The sequence below is a fragment of the Budorcas taxicolor genome, chromosome 25, assembly GCF_023091745.1.
Source record: "Budorcas taxicolor isolate Tak-1 chromosome 25, Takin1.1, whole genome shotgun sequence".
Lineage (NCBI taxonomy): Eukaryota > Metazoa > Chordata > Mammalia > Artiodactyla > Bovidae > Budorcas > Budorcas taxicolor.
In genome coordinates, this window is record NC_068934.1 from 26129609 (window position 1) to 26138036 (window position 8428).

Sequence of the window (8428 nt, forward strand, 5' to 3'; positions counted from 1 at the left end):
TATGGAGTTAGGATGCTAATGATGTGTAGTGCAGGTCCATTGATTCAGTCAACTGCACCACTCTGTGCAGGACACATACTGGAAGAGGTTGTGTGTGTATATGAAATTCTCTGTACATTTCACACAACACTACCGTGAACCTAAAATTCCTCTAAGAAATAAACCCAGTTTAAAAAAAAAAAAGCATTTCAGGATATTAGAGGACTTTCAAGTTTCCTGTACACAAAAGGAAATTGTCACAGTGCCTAACAGGTTCCAGTGACATCACTTCACTCACCACCTTGAGGATTTCCAATTCTCTTTGTCCCTGTGCCATACTGTAGACTGCCTTCCCCAAAGACTTGAGTTAAAACCCCACCTCCAAGCATCTTCTCCTTCTCCTCCAAACCATCTTCGTGTATGACCCGACTACTTTATTCTCTCCTCCATCTTTTTGAACCCATCAGATCAGTTAATCTTTCTGAGGTCTTTTTCTTGGCCTTATGCATGGCCTTTCAACTTTAAAGGACCAAAGCCCTAACATTTTGTCAGTAAGGAGTTTTTTTGTCAGTTAATTCTGCTTTTTTTTTTTTTTTACCCTATATCAAGAACTCTTGCTTCATAAAATATTTGGTACTATCTCTAATACATACATTTTCTGTAATAGGGCCACAGTAGGAGAAAGGTGCTTCTATGACAATATAGAATGTCTGCTCTTGTTGCTAAGGGACCATCACACACAAAAGGAAATAAAGACTTACTTTCCTTAACTAAAAAATAAGAATGTTCAAATTTTAGAATTAGAAGACACCTTAAAAGTCATTTTGTCCAGCATGAACTGTTGGCTGTGCTGTGCGACTTTCAGGATCCTAGCGCCCCGACCAGGGATTGAACACTTGCCCCCCGATAATGAAAGCATGGAGACTCAACCACTGAATTGCCAGGGAATTCCCAGCATGAACATTTTGTAAATAAAGAAATCTGAAAGGGGGACTGACTTGCCAAAGGGCACACAGCTCAGTTCATGGCAGAGGTAAGACTAGAAATCCATTTCTGTGCATTCCAACCTGGTGCTATTTCCACTTCAGGCTGTATGGAGCGGCTACGTGCTTAAATAAGGCATTTCTTCTTGCTGATTTTGTGCTGTCTCCTTTGCTGTTTATCTAAGATCTGGAAGGAATTTAGCCCTTTTAAGACTTCTCAAAACCACTCAGTTAGATGAATAAATTCAACCAAAAATGTTCGAATGCCTGCAGGTGCCAACACACAGGACACAAAGATAAATATGATACTCTCTGTCCCCCTAAGGAGTTCAGCATCTCATGAGCCAAAATGACATATGACAAACCAGCCAAAATTCCCTGAAGGAGGCATGCGAAAGGAGTGTTTGGGGGCCAGCACAGAGAGCGGCATATCCCACCTGGAAAGGGGCAGGGAGGAGGCCTGCACTGAAGAGGTGGCATTTGAGCTGCTCATGGAAGGCCAAGGAAGATTCCACCCGAGGGGGTAGGTAAGGAGGGGAGGACATTCCAGGCAGAGGATGGAGTATGAGCAGAGCAGAGAGGCACGATAGAGGGCTGGCTATTTTTGGAGAAGAGTGATTAGCCTGGAGAGGCTGGAAGATAGGGTAAAGGAAAGTAGGGTGGTGGGAGAAAAGGTTGGAATGTTAATCCGTGGCTAGAAGATGAAACTGAAATGCTATGTCAAAGTTTTTAATATGACTGCATACTAAAGGGGTGTTAATGGGGGCGGGGGTCTCTAAGTGGGAAGCTGCCATCCTCAGATCTGTGTTTCCAAAAACAGACATTCTTGTAGCAGCGTGAGAGATGGAAGAGAGGTGGGGAAAACTGAGCAGGAAGCTTCCTTAAAGAAAAAAAAAGTTAGGCAAGACATCTGAGCTAAGGCAGTAAGAGAAGCGGGGATAAAAAGAAAGACTGGATTCAAAAGCATTTCTATAGTTTATACAAGGGCTTTGCTGCTGGCTCAGTGGTAAAGAATCTGCCTACAGTGCTAGAGATGCAGGTTTGATCCCTGGGTCGGGAAGATCCCCTGGAGAAGGAAATGGTAACCCACTCCAGTATTCTTGCCTGGAGAATTCCATGGACAGAGGAGACTGGGTGGGCTACAGTCCATCAGGTCACAAAAGTGTCAGACATGACTTAGCAACACAACAGCAACAACAAATTGTTGATACACGTGAGCAGTGAGAGACGCCACTCAAGCCACAGCAATCACTCCTAAAATGACCCCACTGATCCTTTTCTGAACCTCCATGTGTTAATCTGCATTTGTCAATTTGCTGGCCCTGTGAGACCCACCTAAGGGTTTGCACTGCTTCGGGCTCCTCCTAGAGGCTTTGTCCTGGCTGAACAGTGAATACAAAAATAGCCTCTACTGAACCCTGGGGACCATTGATGCAGATTAAGCCCTTCTAATCTCTCAGGGCAAGACGAAGTTGAGTTGGTGCTTTGGCGGCAGGGTTACTCTGACCTGCAGGGTCCCGCCCCTGCACTGTCCTCTCTCCCAACCACAAAGCGCTATCAGATCAGCTGAAACTTCCCTTAGGGCATTGGTCCCAGGCAGAGAACCTGGAGCAGGTTCTCACTTTACCATTTACTGGCTTTACTTCACCTCTCAAACCAGGTTATTCATCTGTAAAAAAAAAAAAAAAAAAAAAGGGAATAATAGGCACTTCCCTGGTGATCCAGTGGTTAAGACTCCTCACTCCCAACGCAGGGGCCCAGGTTCAATCCCTGGTCACGGAACTAGATTCCACATGATGCAACTAAGACTTCGCAGGCTGCCACAAAGATCAAAAATCCTGCATGCCCCGACTAAAACACAGCACAGACAAATAATAAATAAAAATAAACATTTTAAAAAAGAGGAAAGGGAATAATAACACCTATCTATACCCTCCCATTGCTTGAGAAACAGAGAAAGGGACAGAGAGAGGAGAACCACATCTAAGAGAGAATCAAACACTCAGTAATGCCTTTAAGCTAAAAGCATTATGTAAGGAACCCTGTCATCACTACAATCAGCAGTGATGTATGGTCATAAGAACAAAGAGGCCAGTAAAAAAAATATCTGAATGATGCAAGTACATAAATTATTTGTTTCTCCAAGTCTCACTTCATTGTAGTGAGGATGACTATATATACATATATCTTGGGAAAAAGGAACCATCTTGGTGCCCTTAACTGTTGCTTTGCCCATTTCTCTGCCTTTCATGAAAGAACCACATGGCCAGGGGCAAGCTTTGAATGGCAGTTTTAAATTAACTCTCTCTTGGAAATAAGAGCCAATGACAAATGTCAGACCACTGGTGCAGAGAGAGATAGTGAAAAGCACTATTTACTCTAAGAATGTGGCTGACGTTGAATACATTATAGTCCAATTATGTTTCTTTTCAGAGTGCTTTGGAGGAGCGGATGGAAGCTAAGATTCCCAGGCCTATACGTTCTCCTGCGTATTTCTCTGTGTCTGACATGGTTTAGAACAGTGGTTTCTAAAGTGGAAGGGAGGCCAGCATCCTAGACAGTATGTGAAATACTAGAGCATGAGAAAAAGAATTAGAACATTTATTTTTATGTTTTTAGTGCATGGTATGGAGTGTGTTTTATAGTATACATGACAGTAATATGTTGGGACTTCCTCAGTGGCTCAGAAGGTAAAGAGTCCACCTGCAGTGTAAGAGACTTGGGTTTGATCCCTGGATCGGGAAGACCAGGAATGGCCACCCACTCCAGCATGCTTGCCTTGTGAATTCCATGACCAGAGGAGCCTGGTGGGCCACAGTCCATGGGGTCTCAAAGAGTAGGACACTACTGACTGATTAACACTTTTTCATGGAGTGTGTTTTATATTGCATATTACAGTAATACATCCATAATTTACATATATATGTACATATATACGTGTGTGTAAGCCTATAAACAAAAATGTTTACTGTGGGGGCAATGATTCAATGAATCTGGGAACCAACATTGTAGAAGGGATTTGAAATTCAGTCTGGGTTTGAATTTCCTGTCTCCTTAGAGATCTGCATTTCCCAGTGACTACTCAGATTTTGGTTATCCTAGGAGAAGGGAAGAGAGGAAACAGTGATTCTAGTCCTGATATTGGCACTGACTCACTGTTGACTCTGCTGTGTGGCCTTGAGGGAGCTACTTAGTAGCTTTCAAGGCTGTATTTATTTCATTCCTCACTCATGGGTATAGTAATGGGTATAGAAATATTTTCTTTACCAAGTCATTGAGAGAATTAAATAAAATACAGCTTATTCTGATTTATGTATAAAGACGGTGTTTTCAGGTGTGCATTTAAAATCATCGTCCCATCTCACTCTCTTGCCTAATGTTCTTTGTGTTCTATGTTTCACAAGTGAGTCATTTATGACTATTCTCGGCGAACAATGGGGCGGGAACAGTGGGTTGATCCTTGTATTACTATTTACTCACTGTTGAGTCAACACTCAGCTAGCGTTGATTGGATACCCTGCTATGTGTCCAACGCATGCTTAATATTATGTAGTCCTTGTAGAATCCAAAAGGTATTTGCTTCATTTTTCAGATGAAGAAACTCTAGAGCAGTGCTAGTAAACAGAACTTCTGCACTGATGGAAACACGCTATAGCTCCACTGTTCAAGGTGTAGGCAGGAGCCACATGTGGGCAGTAAGTGCTTAGACTATGGCTACTGTGACTGAGGAACTGAATTTTTCATTTTGTTTAATTTTAAATAATTTCAACTCAGCTGCAGGTGACTATTGGCTATTGTATTGGACAATACAACTCTGGAGACTGCTGAGCTAGCATTCAGGTATAGGCAAAATTGAGACTGTTATGGGCTGAGTTGTTCCTCCCAAATTTCTGCTGAAGACCTAACCCCCGGAACCTCAGAATGAGACTATATTTGAAGATAAGGCCTTTAAAAGTAAAATGAGGTCCTATGCTGCTGCTGCTGCTGCTGCTAAGTCACTTCAGTCGTGTTTGACTCTGTGTGACCCCATAGACGGCAGCCCACCAGGGTCCCCCGTCCCTGGGATTCTCCAGGCAAGAACACTGGAGTGGGTTGCCATTTCCTTCTCCAGTGCATGAAAGTGAAAAGTGAAAGGGAAGTCGCTCAGTCGTGTCCAACTTCGCGACCCCATGGACTGCAGCCCACCAGGCTCCTCTGTCCATGGGATTTTCCAGGCAAAAGTACTGGAGTGGGGTACTGTTGCCTTCTCCGGAGGTCCTATGACTGGGCCCTAAATTCAACATGACTGGTATCCTTTTAAAAAGGGAAGATTAGAAGACAGACACACAAGGGGAAGACCATCTGCAAACATATGAGAAAGATGGCCGTCAACAAGCCAAGCGGAAAGGCCTCAGAAGAAACCAGCCCTACTGACACCTTGATCTTGGACTTCTAGCTCCAGAATTGTGAGAAAATTAATTTCTGTTATTTAAGCTACCCAGTGTATGTTTGTTACAGCAGTTCTAGCAAACTAATACAGAGACCTTTTCAATTATGTGTAAAACCCAAAATATTGTCATGGGTTAACTCTGGGAAAGAGAGTAGGATTGTGGGAGGCCACATTCTTGGCCTTTGTACCACAAATACAGCTTGTGGGATCTTAGTTCCTGGACCAGAGATAGAATCTGTGCCCCCACCAGGGAAGTCCTGGGAGGGCACTTTTACTATTTACCCCAAGTACATCTTTATCAATTAGTCTTTCACAATAAATATACATTCTTGTGTTACTTGTGTCATTAGAAGACTTTTTTTTTTAAGATCAGAAACATTAGAGTCAAACCTAGATTTTCTGGCTCCAGAAATTACTCTACTAAACACATTGCATTTCCTCTTGAGCAAACTAAATCTCTTCTTTAGGCCTTAATATTTGGACTGATAAAATGAAAGTTGTGGGCTACATTCGTGACTTTCAAATTTTGTCTCAAAGAAATATCTTAGAAGCTACTTTGAAGGTTCAGAGAAAGGCTATGTAAGTAGATCACCTATGTTTTTCAAGCAGTGAAGTTCCTATTTTATTTGATTTATATATTTATGTCCCATTGGGGCTTCCCTGATAGCTCAGCTGGTAAAAAAATCTGCCTGCAGTGCTGGCCCTGGTTCAATCCCTGGGTCAGGAAGATCCCCTGGAGAAGGGATAGGCTACCCACTCCAGTATTCTTGGGCTTCCCTGTGGCTCAGCTGCTAAAGAATCTGCCTGCAGTGTGGGAGACTGGGTTCGATTCCTGGGTTGGGAAGATCCCCTGGAGAAGGGAAAGGCTACTCACTCCAGTATTCTGGCCTAGAGAATTCCATGATCTATATAGACCATGGGGTTGCAAAGAGTTGGACACGACTGAGTGACTTTCACTCACTCATTCACTCACTATATTTGTGTCCCATTTAACACTATTTATAGAAAATAGTATTATAATTCTAAAAAAGACACACCAAAGTCTGGAAGCTGCTTTTCCTAGATGACTTCTAAGTTCCTTCTAACTTGAACATCCTAGAGTACTTACCATTTCAATAACAAATACATTTTTGTATGAAAACACAGACTAGGGAAATCTCATATTGGGTTTTGCTATATTCATATTTGTGAAATTATTGCAAGCTTCTTTACAGTGAAGTATTCCATCAATTAACCAACAGTTTGGGTCATGTAATTAACAAGCTAATACAACTGATTTGGAGGACTGGATTTCACACAACTCTTGGTTGGGTATTACCCACACCTAATCTCAACATCCAGATCAACACCAGTGGAAAGTACCTTTCATTAAGAAACAGATAATTTGAATTTTGATCTAGGACCTGTCAAGTCCTGGATACACAGAAGAACTGTACAAAAAAGATCTTCATGACCCAGATAATCACAATGGTGTGATCACTCACCTAGAGCCAGACATCCTAGAATGTGAAGTCAAGTGGGCCTTACAAAGGGTCACTATGATCAAAGCTAGTGGAGGTGATGGAATTCAAGTTGAGCTATTTCAAATCCTAAAAGATGATGCCGTGAAAGTGCTGCACTCAATATGCCAGCAAATTTGGAAAACTCAGCAGTGGCCACAGGACTGGAAAAGAATGCTTAAACTACTGCACAACTGCACTCATCTCACACACTAGTAAAGTAATGCTCAAAATTCTCCAAGCCAGGCTTCAACAATACACGAACCATGAACTTCCAGGTGTTCAAGCTGGTTTTAGAAAAGGCAGAGGAGCCAGAGATCAAATTGCCAACATCTGCTACATCATAGAAAAAGCAAGAGAGTTCCAGAAAAACATCTATTTCTGCTTTATTGACTATCCCAAAGCCTTTGACTGTGTGGATCACAATAAACTGTGGAAAATTCTGAAAGAGATGGGAATACCAGACCTGCCTCTTGAGAAATCTGTATGCAGGTCAGGAAGCAACAGTTAGAACTGGACATGGAACAACAGACTGGTTCCAAATCGGGCAAAAAGTACGTTAAGGCTGTCTATTGTCACCCTGCTTATTGAACTTATATGCAGAGTACATCAGGAGAAATGCTGGGCTGGAGGAAGCACAGCTGGAATCAAGATTGCCAGCAGAAATATCAATAACCTCAGATATGCAGATGACACCACCCTGATGGCAGAAAGTGAAGAAGAACTAAAGAGCCTCTTGAAGAAAGTGAAAGAGGAGAGTGAAAAAGTTGGCTTAAAGCTCAACATTCAGAAAACGAAGATCATGGCATCTGGTCCCATCACTTCATGGCAAATAGATGGGGAAACAGTGGAAACACTGTCAGACTTTATTTTGGGGGGCTCCAAAATCACTGCAGATGATGACTGCAGCCATGAAATTAAAAGACGCTTGCTCCTTGGAAGGAAAGTTATGACCAACCTAGACAGCATATTAAAAAGCAGAGATGTTACTTTGCCAACAAAGGTCCATCTAGTCAAGGTTATGGTTTTTCCAATAGTCATGTATGGATGTGAGAGTTGGGCTATAAAGAAAGCTGAGCCCTGAAGAATTAATGCTTTTGAACTGTGGTGTTGGAGAAGACTCTTGAGAGTCCCCTGGACTGCAAGGAGACCCAACCAGTCCATCCTAAAGGATATTCATTGGAAGGACTGATACTGAAGCTGAAACTCCAATACTTTGGCCACCTGATGCAAAGAACTGACTCACTTGATAAGACCCTGATGCTGGGAAAGATTGAAGGTGGGAGGAGAAGCAGACAACAGAGGATAAAATGGTTAGATGGCATCACCAACTCAATGGACATGAGTTTGAGTAAACTCCAGGAGTTGGTGATGCACAGGGAAGCCTGGCGTGCTGCAGTCCTTGGGGTCGTAGAGTTGGACATGACTGAGCAACTGAACTGAACTGAAGCCCTAGATCTGGCCTTGATCTTTGAACAAGTTAGGCGTCTGTTTCTTTAGCCATAGCATAAAGACTTGGGCTACTGGGACTTCCCTGG